The sequence below is a fragment of the Gossypium hirsutum genome, chromosome A06 (assembly GCF_007990345.1).
Source record: "Gossypium hirsutum isolate 1008001.06 chromosome A06, Gossypium_hirsutum_v2.1, whole genome shotgun sequence".
NCBI lineage: Eukaryota > Viridiplantae > Streptophyta > Magnoliopsida > Malvales > Malvaceae > Gossypium > Gossypium hirsutum.
In genome coordinates, this window is record NC_053429.1 from 36935989 (window position 1) to 36951837 (window position 15849).

General features: G+C 33.3%; 1 non-coding gene across 1 annotated transcript; it reads left to right on the plus strand.

The window, feature by feature from the left end:
• The first annotated feature begins 11240 nt into the window (after positions 1–11240).
• LOC121231113 (small nucleolar RNA R71) lies at positions 11241–11346 on the plus strand. The gene has a single exon (XR_005929181.1). It is a non-coding gene; the product is annotated as a small nucleolar RNA R71 (small nucleolar RNA).
• The last annotated feature ends 4503 nt before the right edge of the window (positions 11347–15849 follow it).

Consider the following 15849-nt stretch of genomic DNA (forward strand, 5'->3'; position numbering starts at 1 on the left):
GTGGACAAATTTTATTTCATTTTTAAGAATTTATACTATAAAAATTTGACTCAATTAATCAGAATCGGATCTAACTTAACTTAATTAAATCATAAAAATTTAATAATCAAAACTTAAACAACCAAACTTAATGCATATTAATCCTCCTACCAATAACCGACATGTAATTCCATACAAAAAAACCTCTTGCATTTGAATGTCAGTCAGTGCATTCCACAACAAACCACATTTAAAAAATCTTACATAAATAATATAACAATATTTTATTTATTTTTCATGTCAGATGTTGGAAAAAGATCAACTTCGTTATAATCTATTCACGTTTTAATTTTGCTTTTAAATATTTACGGCTTTAAATTTTATTTTTATTACTTTTACACAAATTTATTAATTTAATATTAAATTCTACACCAATTTTAACTTTTTCACTTATTAAAATTTTATGATTTCGAAAAAGAAAACAAATTTATGATCACAATTACTTATCTTCTCATATATTTGGTTATAATTTAAGTTGAAAAGTTATTTTTTAAAATAGATATAAAATAGCATATATTTAGTAGCTCAAGTTTAACCCTCGCACTGCAAAAGTCAGCAAACTAATTTTTTTTATATTAATTTTTCTTTTTGCTATTACTATATGATGTTTAATCATATTAAAAAAATGTATTTTGAGAACTTAAGGAAATAAAAGGAAATTTATAAATGTCCCTCCACCGACAACTGAAAGGACTTGTGACTGTTAATATAATCAAGTAGTAATGATGATTATTGATGATTATAGTACCAGCCTGTAAATCTAACTACCTTTTTGTCTGTCCTTTTTATTATTTAAATTCCTTTGGCAAAAACAAATTAGTATAGAGACTACACACGACTGATGTCAATACTTAAAAGTAGAGAGAAGCCATTATCTTTACTTACATGTTTTTGCCGAGCATATCTCATCTGAACCTGTCATGAACGTTGGTATAGCTGATCAAGACAACTCATTATCTGAAGCGTATTATTGCTTTCTAGTTCAACTCCTCTAAACGCCTATCGCAAGCAAACCAGAGACCCTTGTACGCAGCTCGGGCTTTAACTTGAAAAGTCAACAATCCTTGAACCTTCATAGCGAAACCAACCAGCCACTCACCTACCAACTCTCGAGCAACCCCTCTGCCCGACCGCTACTCGAGAACGCCCTGTTCGTGTTGGCCTTAAACCAGCCCACATCCGACGGGCGCTAGCGGTGATGAGTGATGACTTGCCTAGCCACCCGATAGCTGTTCATGCAGACTCATGTTAGCCATGCTACGCGCCCATTCAACAGTCGACACCACTAACTCATCTATGCTGCTGCTGGAATTGCGGAAAACTAACTCGTTCCGGCTCTTCCAGAGGCGCCAGCAAACAATGCCGGCCATTCACCATCCGTCCATTCTATGCTGCCCCTATTCTGCATGTTCCACCGAAGCCACTCCTGCAACGAGCCATAAAAAAGCATTCGTCCATGACCCAAGGACGATGGAGTGCCACACCCCTTTCGCAAAGTGGCAATCCCGAACAACATGCATAGCAGTCTCTGTAGCAACCCCGCACCAAAGGCAATGCACATCCTCAGACATACCCCTATGAACCTTTACCACGTTCGTCAGTAAACAATCATTCCACAGCAACCAAAAATTATATATTTATGTATATATATACATCTTATTATAATATTAATAATAACCAACGGTACAGTGATAAGATATTTTCCATGATATATATATAAAAATATGAGTTTAAAAAATTTTTGAATTCACAAAAATATTTTTATTTTTATATATTGACACTTAAAATAATTATAATATTTAATTTAGAAATATTAATTAAAAATTTTGAGGTAAAATAAATTTTGTAATAATTATATATTTAAAAATAATTATAATTTAATTAAAAATTATTACTTAAAAAAGTTTTTACAATCATTTTTAAAATTTTTTTTATTTTTTACTTGATATTTTTTGCTACATATTAATTATATATTATTTAAAAATTATTATAGTCAATTTATTGACTATTAAAACAATTAAAAATAAAAATTAAATAGTGAAGAGTTTATTTTACAATATATCAATTTTTTTTATTGTTTTAACTAATGCTTTGATAAGAGAAAACTTTTATAAGTATTATATTTGAATTATCAAAATAATTAATATATTTTAATAATTTTTATTATTTATTACTTCAAATAATTATTACATGATGTAAAAATTTACGTTGTAGGTTGAAAATAGTACAAATGTTTTGATTATATTTTGTTAATATTATCAAAAAAATTTTATTGAACTACAAAATATCAATATTTTAATATGGTATTTGAATTTTTCTTTTTATTATATTGTTAGATAAGTTAATATATTTTAATTATATTTAACAATTTGAATAATGAATTAAAAATATATTATTTTAAACTAATTAAAAATTAATATGTGGCATTTCGCACCCGACCCAGTCGCCTGATCCGAGTACAAAATATCACATTTGTTACTTGAACAACTCTGGCTAATCATATACATTGAAGTGCATTAAGAAATCAAAATAAACGCCATTTATTGCAAACCTTTTAAAGCAATTCAATTATAAGACTTTAAAATCAAGTTGAGAGCATTTTAAAACAATTCCTAAATATCTAGAGGTGTTTGAGGCTAGGTACAAGTTCCTAAGGGTTTAATTGCAACAAAATAGTGTAGGAATCCTGTCTAGGGCTTAGGTATCAATACCAATGATCTAAGGTATCGGTACCTAAACCTGTTACTGAAGAAATTTAAATTTTGTTTGCTAAACATAGGTAGCTAGAGTAGAGGTATCGAACCTCTAACTCCTGCACTACAAAAATTACCCTGTAATAACTTATTTTGGTATTAAACCCTACCAAATCATTTCCAAGACTTATGAGATTTAGAATTCATGTTTCAAACACCATTTATGCTTATCAAACACATTCACATATGACCACCAACCTGACCACAAAATTACCAACTCAAACATCAAAATAAGCTTACTTGGCATGTAAGCAACTCATAGTTTGTAATATATACATCATGTAAGTTTCATAACATACCATCATTTCCATATAATTAGACCATTGCACACATATATGCATAATTAAATTAAGAACCTCTAATGCCATAAACTCAAAATCATCAAAAGTGGACTCCAAAACTAGTATTGATCCTTGGTACATGCTGTTTGTAACAGCCCGATTTAGACCCTAATCGGAACGGTAGTTTCGGGACCACGAATCCAAGTTAGAAAATTATTTTAAAATTATTTTCTATTTTTATTTTGTGTGAATTTATATCTATGAAATTTTCGTGATTTAATTTTGTCGTTTAGGTATCCGATTAAATAAAAGGACTTAATTGCGTAAAAGGGAAATTTGGTGGTCATTTCGAAAAGGAACCTAATTGTTAATGGCTTTCTAAATTGGAGTGTTTATGTTGTAAATATTCCATTAGTATATTTTTTGGACGGTAATAGGCATATGTTATAATGGTTTTATATTAATTTTAAAAGGTTAAATTTGTAAAATAGTTAATAACTTATATATGTTATAATAAAACATATAATTAAATATTAATGTTCATATTCTTGTTTCATCCACAGAAATAACAAATAAAGAAAGAAAAGAAAAAGAAGCTAGGGTATTCGGCACTTTGAAAGCTCAATCAAGGTTCGTTTTTGCTCGGTTTTTGATAATTTTTACGTTTTTGAGATCGTTACTTCAAGTACTACAAAACTCATGCTTGAATTTTTGATTTTGATGAATATTTTGAGTTATGCCATTGTTGAGAGCCTGTGATTTTTGTTGTTTGATAATGAAATATAAAAGATATGTTTTAGATTAACATATTTTGTATTGGAGTTTTTGATGATTTTGAGTAATTAGGACTAAATTGCAAAAATAATAATTTAAGGGACTAAAATGTGAAAATGAATTATATGGGCTTGTATAGACATGGGTAATATTCGGCCCAGCTTGGGTATGGAGAAATTTGGTGTATTTTGTGTTTTGTGTAATAGGAACTAAATTGTAAAAATTATAAATGTTAGGGGTAAAATGGTAATTTTTCCATATATGTGTTTTTGGACTAAATTGAATGAAAATATGTTTGAATGAACTTAATTTAAATATGTTTGGATCAAGAACCAAAGAAATCGGATATAGATCAGGGGAAAACGAAAGTCGTTGACTAGCTGCCCTATTCCATTTTATAACGTCCGAGGTAAGTTTATGAGCAAATAGATGTGTTTAATTGTAGTTAAATGCTATATATATATTATGTTATGAAAGGTATGAATTTAGATTTGTTATGTTCGAATATGAAAAGGCTTGACTACTACATTTTCGAATTCATTTCAACCGAGTTACGACGTCCGAAAGCGCCGTATGAACCTTAGGAATAGTTAGGATACATATGTCATGACATAGGATTCTGATATATGTGTGCGAGTAAGACCATGGCATCGATATGTGATTCCGATATATGTGTGTAAGTAAGACCCTGTCTGGGACAGTGGCATCGATTTGTGATTACATGTAAGACCACGTCTAGGATGTTGGCATTGTACGATATATATGTTATTATTCGAGTGTCCTATCCAATTTCGAATGGTTCATCAGGCATAGATGAGTTGAGATCGAATGTGTAAAACGAGCTAAATAGCCATGTATGAATTAGCTTGTTGTTACCTAAAATAAGGTAAGTGTATTCGGTCTTGAAACTATTATTGAAATGAGCATTAAAATTTTGCATGTGTGATTATGTGTATTCGATTACATAGTTTATATATGTATATAGAAGTATATTATGACTCATAAGTTTGTGTGTTTGTGTGTATGTGAATTAAGTTGACAATAATTTGTTTGGCTTTGGAAATTAAATGGTAATATGATAATTTGGTGATATGAGCATTCAGTCAAGGTGACTTTTATGAATGAATATTTATATATATATTATGAACCTTATATGTTTGGATTTAAATGTGTTATAATATTATAAGTTGTCTTGGTTTAATTCAGTTGATAATGTTATAGAGTTGTTTATTTGCCTATGACTTACTAAGCTTTAAAAGCTTACCCTGTGTTTTTATGTGTGTTTCTATCTTATAGATTTCTTGGGTTCAAGTTACAAGCTCGGGGATCGTCAGCAAAGTTTATCACACTATCCACAACTTCAGTATTTAAATAGTTGAACTTGAACTATGGCATGTATAAGCTGGAACATAGTTTTGAAATGTGGAATTTGGTTATGTATATAAAGCCATGCGAAAATGGCTTGCTAATTATGCTTAGACTTGGTTTCATATGTGCCTAATTATAATGTTTAGCGAGCTGGTTTTGTTAATTCAATTATGCTTGATTGTGGGTTAAATTCGTTTTAGTTAAAATATTAAGTATTATGAATAGATGATGTTCTTGGTAGGTGTTTTATTATGCTTGAGTTTGGTTTTGGTTAAATTATGGGTTGAGCTTATTTTGATTATCATGTTGTGTGCTATGGATGAGAGGCATTTATGATATGTGTTTTGAGTATTAAAATTGATTAATGACTTTGGAAGTGATATGAATGTATTGGCCTTAATAAGTATATATATATATAGAATATTTGGATAATTTGAATGTGATTCAATCTAAGATTAGATACTTATGTAAAGTTGATTTTTAATAATTAAGTTTAGTTGTTGGATATGTTCGGTTATATGCTGAAAATAAAATAAGGTAGTTACTTGACTAGTAATTTGGTTCTTGATTATATTAGTATGCGTTGGCTTATAATATGGGAAAGATATATTAATCACGAGGTTTCATGATAGGTTTTAAATATTTATAATTACTCGTTCTTGAACTAACTATTATCGCGATGTAGGCAAGTGTACCTATCGAACAGTAGTATAGTTTTAGCAAGACCGGATTGTCGAACCCAAAGGAACTAAAAGTACTAGTAATGACTGTCTTTTTATTATCTAGCCTAAGAATAATAGGGTTTTGTTTTAATTAACTAATTATCTAAACTAAGAATGAACAGAAAAAAGAATTGGGGAATTGCTTTTGGGAAAATTGATTGACTTAAGACAATATTTAAGGAAAAATCCACCTAGACTTTACTTGTTATTCTGGCTCCGAACCGGACGATTTATTCATTTAACTTGTTCCGTAGAGATCCCTAAGTTATGTTATTATCCCTATTCAAGACTAATAACGTCTAATCCCTAGATTGAATAACCGAGACTTTTCTCTAATTAACACTCTAGGGTTGCATTAACTCGATCTATGAATCCCCTTATTAGGTTTCACCCTAATCCGGCAAAATCTTGTCACCCTATTTCTAGGCGCGCAATCAACTCCGCTTAATTATGATAAATGTACTCTTAGACAGGGTCTATTCCTCCTCTGAATAAGAGCTTATCTTGAATTAGTATCCTGGGATATCAAAACAAGAATTAAGAACACATAATTAAGAACAAGTTAAATATTTATCATACGATTCAGAAAATAATAACAAGATTCATCTTAGGTTTCATTCCCATTAGGTATTTAGGGGATTTAGTTCATAACTAAATAAGAAAACATCTCAGAAGAATAAAGAATACAAAACATAAAGAAAACCCAAAACTCCTAAAGGGAAATTGAGGAGAGATCTTCAGTCTTGATGATGAATCTGACTTCTGAGATGGATCAATCGGCTTCCTTGGAGTAATTCCTTACTCCCCCTTCTCCGTGTCCCTTTTCTTCCTCCTATAGGGTGTATTTATAGGCTTTGGAATGCCTAGAAGCCCTCAAAATTATCCTTTTCCGAATTGGACTCAACTTGGGCTCGGCAGGGACACGCTTGTGGCACATGCCCGTGTTCGATTACTTCAGGCCGTGTTCGAGCCTGCCAAATTGACACGGCCGTGTGGTCTGCTCGTGTGAGGAGGTCCAGGCCATGCTGATTTCATACTTTGGCCCATTTTCTCCACTTTTGGCCCGTTTCTCGTTCCTTTTGCTCTCACATGCTCTTCTAAGTATAAAACATGAAATTAAAGCATTAGGAGCGTTGAATTCACCAATTCTAATGAGAAATCATCCATAAAATGCATTAAATATGGGGTAAAAATATGTATAATTTACGGTTTATCAAATACCCCCACACTTAAGCATTTGCTTGTCCTGAAGCAAAATCCTCAACTCATAATTAAAATAAATTCTCCTCAACTTATAATTCTTATCGATAATATCTAAAAATAATCCATAGGTAATCATACATTGAGAATTCAACTAAAAGAATATAAAAGTTTCAAACATTCCAAGTTGAGTATTTAATCATGCAAACATAGGTGTCTCTCCGCATCTAAGTAATTACCTTTGATTCAGAATATCATAAAGTTTCACATCCTCACTAAAGATTCACGCAAATCACTCGAGGTGTTTAAGGACGATAAATGAAGCACTCAATAGTCAATAATGAAAAGTCATTACCATAGGCTTGCATGAAAATCAAATCTCCACCACTATAATTTAAGATGATACATCAATCAAAAGGTCTTTAGAGGGTTGTAGTGCGGCTTGGTTAGGGGGTGTGGTCACAAGCTGAAAGAAAGGGTTAGAATCGAGATTGAATTAAAAAATTGCCTAACTAGAAAAAGAGTTAATCTTCACTTGCGTACAACAGAGCTTCTTCTCAGAATATGGAATTACTAATATATGTACATAGTTTTTTTTAAGAACAAGTTAAATATTCATAGACTAACTTTTTACAAACAAGACATAGCTAAGCAATTTCCTCAACTCAAATCTCGACAAAAATAGGGATTGAATTGGGGGGTTTCAATAATAATGGGTTAAAGGTTAATATTAAGGGTAACACAAGAAATGGCTTATTAGGCTCAAGGGGGTTTACTAGCGGTTAATCGTGGAGGTAGGCTTTTCATGGCATGAGTGGGTTAATCCTAAGTGCCTTAATCATTTTGATATATCAAATCAAATGATGTGGTCTCGACATGCATAATCAAGCATGTTCTAGAATAACAGTTCAATACTGACGCACTCAAAGCAATAATAAAAGTGAGCATGAAAGAATTAATAGATGCTCAAAAGGCTCAAAAATCTCACAAAAAATTATGGCTTTTTGATGTTTAGACTCGTGAATTCCAATTCAAAGGAATACCTAGACTTGGGGAAACAACCTATAATTTTAAATTCTTAAAAATCAACTTATCATGCTTGATTCTCTAATGTCTTAAGGTTTAAACAATCAATGCATAAATGCCTATGTTTTAATTCAAGATATATCAATCAAAATCATAAATCAATTAAAATTTATCCTAAATATGATATGAGAGCTTTTCAAGAGAACAAGGTGATCATTCAGGGATTTTTCTGGTAGTGACATGAATACCCCCCACACTTAAAATGTACATTGCCCTCAATGTACAAAGAGAGATATTAGAGTATAAAAATAAGATAGAGGGAGGAGTGAAACTTCCTGTATTAAGAACGGATGATATCCTTGGATTGGCGAGATCAAGTAGTAGAGATACTTTGGATGGTAAGCTGGATTCTAAAGATAAGCCCCCCCTTTTTTTTTTGAAAAGGAGAACAAATGAAGCTTAAAAACGAATGAATCTTAAAAACTTAATAAAAGAGAAATTAAAATAAAATAAAATAATTATTCTAATTTTTTAAGTGGCATGGCCGTAGCACACGCCTGTGTGGTTCGTGTCCCATCCGTGTTCGTCACGAATTGTGATGTCGTCACACGGCCTTCTCGCACGTCCATGTGTATAGGCCGTGTGGCTACAAGATCGTGTTGCATGGCCGTGTCTAACGGGGTTCGTTTCTCCCACGGTTGTGTAGGTTTGCGCACGCCCGTGTCATTCTGATAGTGTTGTCCACGGGTGATAGACACGGGCGTGTCGCACGCCCGTGCTAGTTTCTCAGTTTCAACCACAGGTTTTCCACACGGGCGTGTGACACGCCCGTGTTGTTTTGGCAGGCTTGACCACGACCATGTCACATGGTCGTGGCATTTTATCGTAGCCCGTGTTAGGGAAATCTTTTGCCCTGTTTTCACACAGCCTTAAGCACACCCGTGTGCTTGGCCGTGTCTCTGTGGAAACACTTGTATTCAAGATCTCTATTAGTAGGTTAGGAGTTAAATACCAAAATTTAAAGAAATTAATAATGTTAGTGCTCGAGTTGCCTCCCGAGAAGTGCTTATTTATAGTCTAAGCTCGACTTACCTCTCCGTTGTATGGCCATGGTGGTTCGAGGAGTTTATACTCCTCATTCCTGCTATCAGTCTCATTAAAATAAGGTTTTAAGCGGGTGTTGTTTACCTTAAAAGTGCCGAACCTAGTATGACTGACCTCCACCGTACCGAATGGAAAAATACTGAGTACCGTAAGAGGATTTCCTCATTTGGTGTGGTAGTGACAATATAGGGATCTACGGCATCTAATAAGACTTTATCACCAACCTTAAGTTGATTTGGAGAGGTATCAGGCTCGTTTTGGTGTAGTTTTGGTTTATCATGTGTTCTCGGTTTATGTGCTCGCCATTCGTCTAGCTCCTCTATCTGTAGCCTTCATTCTTCATGAATGTGTCCTCTATCAGTTCTGGAACATGGCTCATGAACTTCTTTGAAGCTCAATTTCTGCAAAGTCATATTGTCAGTTTAAGTAGATTGGTGTGGACCATTACCTTCAATGTTCGATGTGATGCCAGAATTACGAGCTTGAAGGGTGATCGTTTTGTCTCCCACACGAAGTGTAAGCTCACCTGTGCAAACATCAATAATTGTTTTAGCAGTTGCTGAAAAAGGCCTCCCTAAAATCAAAGAGGTGTTATTATCCTCCTCTATGTCTAGAACAACGAAATCAATGGGAAATATAAACTTATCTACTTTTACTAGTACATCTTCAATAATACCCCTAGGGAATCTTATAGTTTTATCTGCCAATTGAATGCTCATCCTAGTTTGTTTAGGTTTCCCAAGACCTAGTTGCTTAAACATTTTGTAAGGCATGACGTTAATACTAGCCCCTAAATCAGCTAATGCATGATTTATATCTAAACTACCAATTAAGTAAGGAATTGTAAGACTCCCTGGATCTTTCAATTTGTGGGGTAGCTTATTCTGTAGAATAGTTGAGCAGACTACGTTTAGCTCCACATGCGACGCTTCGTCCAACTTCTGCTTATTTACTAAAATCTCTTTTAAAAATTTCATTGCATTCGGCATCTGCGACAGAGCTTCAATAAACGATAAGTTAATATGTAATTTTTTTAAAAGTTTAAGGAATTTACCGAATTGTTCGTCTAAGCTGTCTTTCCTTGTCGCGTTAGGATATGGGACACGAGGTCTATATTTTTCATTCACCGTTTTGTTATGACTAACCTCACTTTTACCTTTGCTCACCACAATTTCTTGCATCAATTCTGGCTCAGGCGCAATGAATCCTTCCTTATCTTGAGTACTAATTGCGTTGAGGTGTTCCCTTGGGTTAGGTTCAGTATTGCTTGGTAAGCTACCTTGTGGTCGTTCAGAGATTAGTTTGGATAGCTGGCCTATCTGAGTTTCGAGTCCTTGGATCGATGCTTGTTGATTTTTAAGTACTGTCTCGGTATTTTAGAAATGGGTTTCTGACAACGAGATAAATTTAGAGAGCATCTCCTCAAGGTTTGGTTTTTTCTCTTGTTCATAAGGTGGCTGTTGAAAACCCTAAGGATTTTATGGCTTTTGATTCCCTTGACCACCTTAGGAGAAATTTAGGTGGTTCCTTCAACCTGCATTATAAGAATTACTGTATGGGTTATTTTGAGATCTAAAGTTATTGTTACCCATATAGTTGACTTGTTCCTCTTCGGTTGTAGGATTGAAGGATTGAAGGATTGATATTCTGTATGCATACCTCCTCCCATTGAGTCACACCTCATTACTGGATGTACCTGCGTAGAACCAAGTAAACCATCAATCTTTTTGTTGAGAAGTTCTACCTAATTTGACAGCATAGTAACTGAGTCGACATTATAAACGCCGGCTGTTTTTGTTGGCTTAGTCCTCATGACTTGCCACTGATAGTTATTTAATGAAATTTCTTCAATGAATTCATAAGCCTCTTCAAGTGTTTTGTTGTTGATGGTTCCGCCAGTAGCTGTGTCAACCATTTGCCGAGTCGAGGGATTCAGACCATTATGGAATGTTTGTACTTGATGCCAAAGCGGTAACCCATGGTGAGAGCACCTTCTCAGTAAGTCATTGTATCTCTCCCATGCATCGTAAAGTGTTTCTAAATCCATCTACACAAAAAAAGAGATATCATTATGTAATTTAGCCGTTTTAGCCGGCGAAAAGTATTTTAGTAAAAAAGTTTCGGTCATTTGTTCCCAAGTAGTAATTGACCCTCGTGGTAACGAGTTCAACCACTGTTTAGCTTTGTTCCTCAATGAAAAAGGAAATAACCGAAGACGAATTGCATCATCAGAAACACCATTGATTTTGAAAGTCTCGCAAAACTCCAGAAAATTCGCCAAGTGAGTGTTGGGATCCTCATCCTGCAAACCATCAAACTGAACAAACTACTGTATCATCTGAATTGTGTTAGGTTTTAGTTCAAAATTATTCGCAGCAATAGCAGGTCTAACTATACTTGACTCAGTTCCTGTTAAAGAAGGTTTAGCATAGTCATACATAGTACGTGGAGCAGGATTTTGATTAGCCGCAATTGCAGGAGGTAGCTGATTGCCTTGGTTTTCAACCATCTCTCCGGTTGGGGGTTGAGTATCATCTTCTTGCTCGTTTTCTGTATATCTTAAGTTGCGCCTTATTTCTCTTTAGTTTCTACGAGCTGTGCGATCGATTTCTTCGTCAAAAAGTAATGGTCCCGACGGGTTTCTTCTAGTCATAAACTATAAAAACTTGCTAAGAGAAAGAAAAAGTAAATTAATTAGTAATAAAATAAAATTAAATTGCAAGAAAAATAAATGGCTAAAGTAATAAAAATTTGGTGTTCCTAATATTTTAGTTCCCTGGCAATGACGCCAAAAACTTGATTGCGGGGTTTCGTGATAGGTTTTAAATATTTATAATTACTCGTTCTTGAACTAACTATTATCGCGATGTAGGCAAGTGTACCTATAGAAAAGTAGTATAGTTTTAGCAAGATCCGATTGTCGAACCCAAAGGAACTAAAAGTACTAGTAATGACTGTCTTTTTATTATCTAGCCTAAGAATAATGGGGTTTTATTTTAATTAACTAATTATCTAAACTAAGGACGCACAGAGAAAAGAATTGGGGAATTGCTTTTGGGAAAATCAATTGACTTAAGACAATACCTAAGGAAAAATCCACCTAGACTTTACTTGTTATTCTGGCTCCGAACTGGATGATTTATTCATTCAACTTGTTCCGTAGAGATCCCTAAGTTATGTTATTATCCCTATTCAAGACTAATAACGTCTAATCCCTAGATTGAATAACTGAGACTTTTCTCTAATTAACACTCTAGGGTTGCATTAACTCGATCTATGAATCCCTTTATTAGGTTTCACCCTAATCCGGCAAAATCTTGTTACCCTATTTCTAGGCACGCAATCAACTCAGCTTAATTATGATAAATGTACTCTTAGACAGGGTCTATTCTTCCTCTAAATAAGAGCTTATCTTGAATCAGTATCCTGGGATATCAAAACAAGAATTAAGAACACATAATTAAGAACAAGTTAAATATTTATCATACGATTCAGAAAATAATAACAAGATTCGTCTTAGGTTTCATTCCCCTTAGGTATTTAGGGGATTTAGTTCATAACTAAATAAGAAAACATCTCAGAAGAATAAAGAATACAAAACATAAAGAAAACCCAAAACTCCTGAAGGAAAATTGAGCAGAGATCTTCAGTCTTGATGATGAATCCGGCTTCTAAGATGGATCAATTAGCTTCCTTGGAGTAATTCCTTACCCCCCTTCTCCGTGTCCCTTTTCTTCCTCCTCTAGGGTGTATTTATAGGCTTTGGAATGCCTAGAAGCCCTCAAAATTTGCCTTTTCCAAATTGGACTCAACTTGGGCTCGGCGGGGACACGCCCGTGACACACACCCGTGTTCAATTACTTCAGGCCGTGCTCGAGCCTGCCAAAGTGACACAGCCGTGTGGTCTGCCTGTGTGGGGAGGTCAAGTCCATGTTGATTTCATACTTTGGCCCATTTTCTCCGTTTTTGGCCCGTTTTTCATTCCTTTCGCTCTCCCAAGTATAAAACATGAAATTAAAGCGTTAAGATCATTGAATTCACCAATTCTAATGAGAAATCATCCATAAAATGCATTAAACATGGGGTAAAAATATGTATAATTTACAGTTTATCATATATGCTGGTTCATAGTCTATTGGATATATATATGTATAATGGTGTTGATCATGTATTTCGGTTATAAAATAATAATGGATGTGTGTTATGTTTTATTACAAAATGCTTTAGCAAATTAAAATATATATGTCATTTAAATGAGATGTATTTGGTTTATGATTATTGAGTGAAGTAAAAGAATATGTTTGACTATGCATCTTCTTGGTTAACCGAAATCAATAAATATGAATAAGAAAGTTTCGGTTCCTAATGGTACATTATTTGTAAGTTTTAGTTAGTTATTTGAGTAGTGTAATTATTTGAGTTGATGATATATATATAATTATTTATTATGGAATGTATCTTTTGAAGGTAAGTAAATGATATGCGTTTGCTTGTATAAGTATGTGCATGATTTGTATAAAAATAGATTTAATATTTAGTAATGAAGTTATTAGTGTATTATATGTTCTGTATATTTATAAATTATTTTGATACATTTTGGATTATATTTTATTTGAGCTGTGTTTTGAATGACATAATTAATTTAGACTTAATATTTGATTAAATTGTAAGCTTTGAGGCGATTAAAATTTTGATTTGTAATATATATAGTGCATATTTATATGAACTGTAAAATGTTCAGTAATGCCTCTTAACCCTAATCAGGCGACGGACACGGGCTAGGGGTGTTACACTGTTGGTAATGCAAAATGGGTAATCTCACATTGGTTGAGTAAAAGTTTCTAAGAGTATTTAAATATAGCCTTGCCTTTTACTCTCATTGAGTAAATTGGGGTTAAAGGCCTAACACACATGCGTGGCCACTCGATCTATGTTCGTATTAACACATGTTTGTGACACATTTTGCGCATGTTTCTTTTTTAATAGAATTTCTATTTCTTTTATCAGAAATATTTTTCTTTTCAAGATAAATTTTCTATTGCAGAAAATCCTCTTCTATTTTGGGAATTGACACTGCTATTTTACCATTTTTCTCCTTCAGAAAAAAATATAAATAGCAAATCTTTCTTCTCATTTTTCCACAACAACAAGCAAATAATAATATCTTTTCTGCCTTTTTTAGCTCGCTTGTTTCTGTTCAGAAAACTTTTTTGGCCAAATTTTCGACCAACTTTTTAGCTTTAGTTTCCACTCTATTTTCCGAACACTTTTGAGAAGAGAAATACCAATTGTGTTCCACCTTGTTTATTCAGGTGTACAAATATTGAAGTACTGTGTTAACCTTAGGGGGTGACGTCTACTATATGATTACACCAACTACGGCTGGTTTTCTTCTAAGGCAGTGGTTCTTCCACGACACTTTGATTATTTTATTTATTTACACTCAATTTATTTATTCTGTCAGTGCTAACTATTTCGTTTTGTAGTAGTATATTTCCAACAATTTAGAAACAAAATTCTACTACTATTTAAGCATGTCTATCACGATGAACAAGTCTACATAGGTAATTCTAGCAGTTCAGAAGTACTTGGTAAATGAATGATTTTACTCAAACTTACTTCTGGCAAAACATTAGCATTGAATAATGTTCTTTATGTACCTACCCTGTGTAGAAATTTTGTCAGTGGTGGATTACTGAATAAGGCAGGCATAAAATTAATCTTTGAATTTGATAAACTTTTACTTTCCCATAATGGAGATTATGTTGGGAAAGGTTATCAGAGTGGATGTTTATTTGTGATTGAGACTATGCTTAATAATAAAGCCACCACTTCTGCTTATATTGTTGAATCCCTTGATATGTGGCATGCTAGATTAGGTCATATGAATATTCATTCTCTAAAAAAAATCTCATAAAAATGAATCTACTCCCTAATCTAGATAATAGTAGCTTTAATAAATGCGAGATTTGTGTTGAAGCCAAGTATGCTAGACCTTCCTTTAAAACTCTTACTAATAGAAAGACTAAACTTTTAGAGTTAGTTCATACTGATCTAGAAGACTTTAAGAACACATAAAGTAAGAGTGGAAAACGCCACTATATCACCTTTGTAGATGATTATTCTAGATTTACAAAAGTTTATCTTTTAAGATCAAAAGATGAAGATGATAAAACTTTTCTCCTTTATAAAGAAAAAGTAGAAAAACAGTTTGATAGGAGAATAAAACGTCTGAAATCAGATAGAGGTGGTGAATATGACACTAACTTCCTTAAAGAGGTCTGTGAAAAAGAGAAAATTATACATGAGTTTTCTACTCCTTATTTCTCACAACAGAATGGCATGGCTGAAAGGAAAAATAGAACTCTAAATAAATGATGAATGCTTTACTACTAAGTTCTGGTTTACCTAATAGCATGTGGGGGAAAGCTGTACTTTCTGCAAACCATATTCTTAATAGAGTGCCTCATAAAAAATTAGACCGTACCTTGTTTGAGTTGTGGAAAGGTTATGCTCCTAATCTGAAATACTTGAAAGTATGGGGGTGTTTAGCAAAAGTAGAATTGCTTGCTTTTAAAAAGG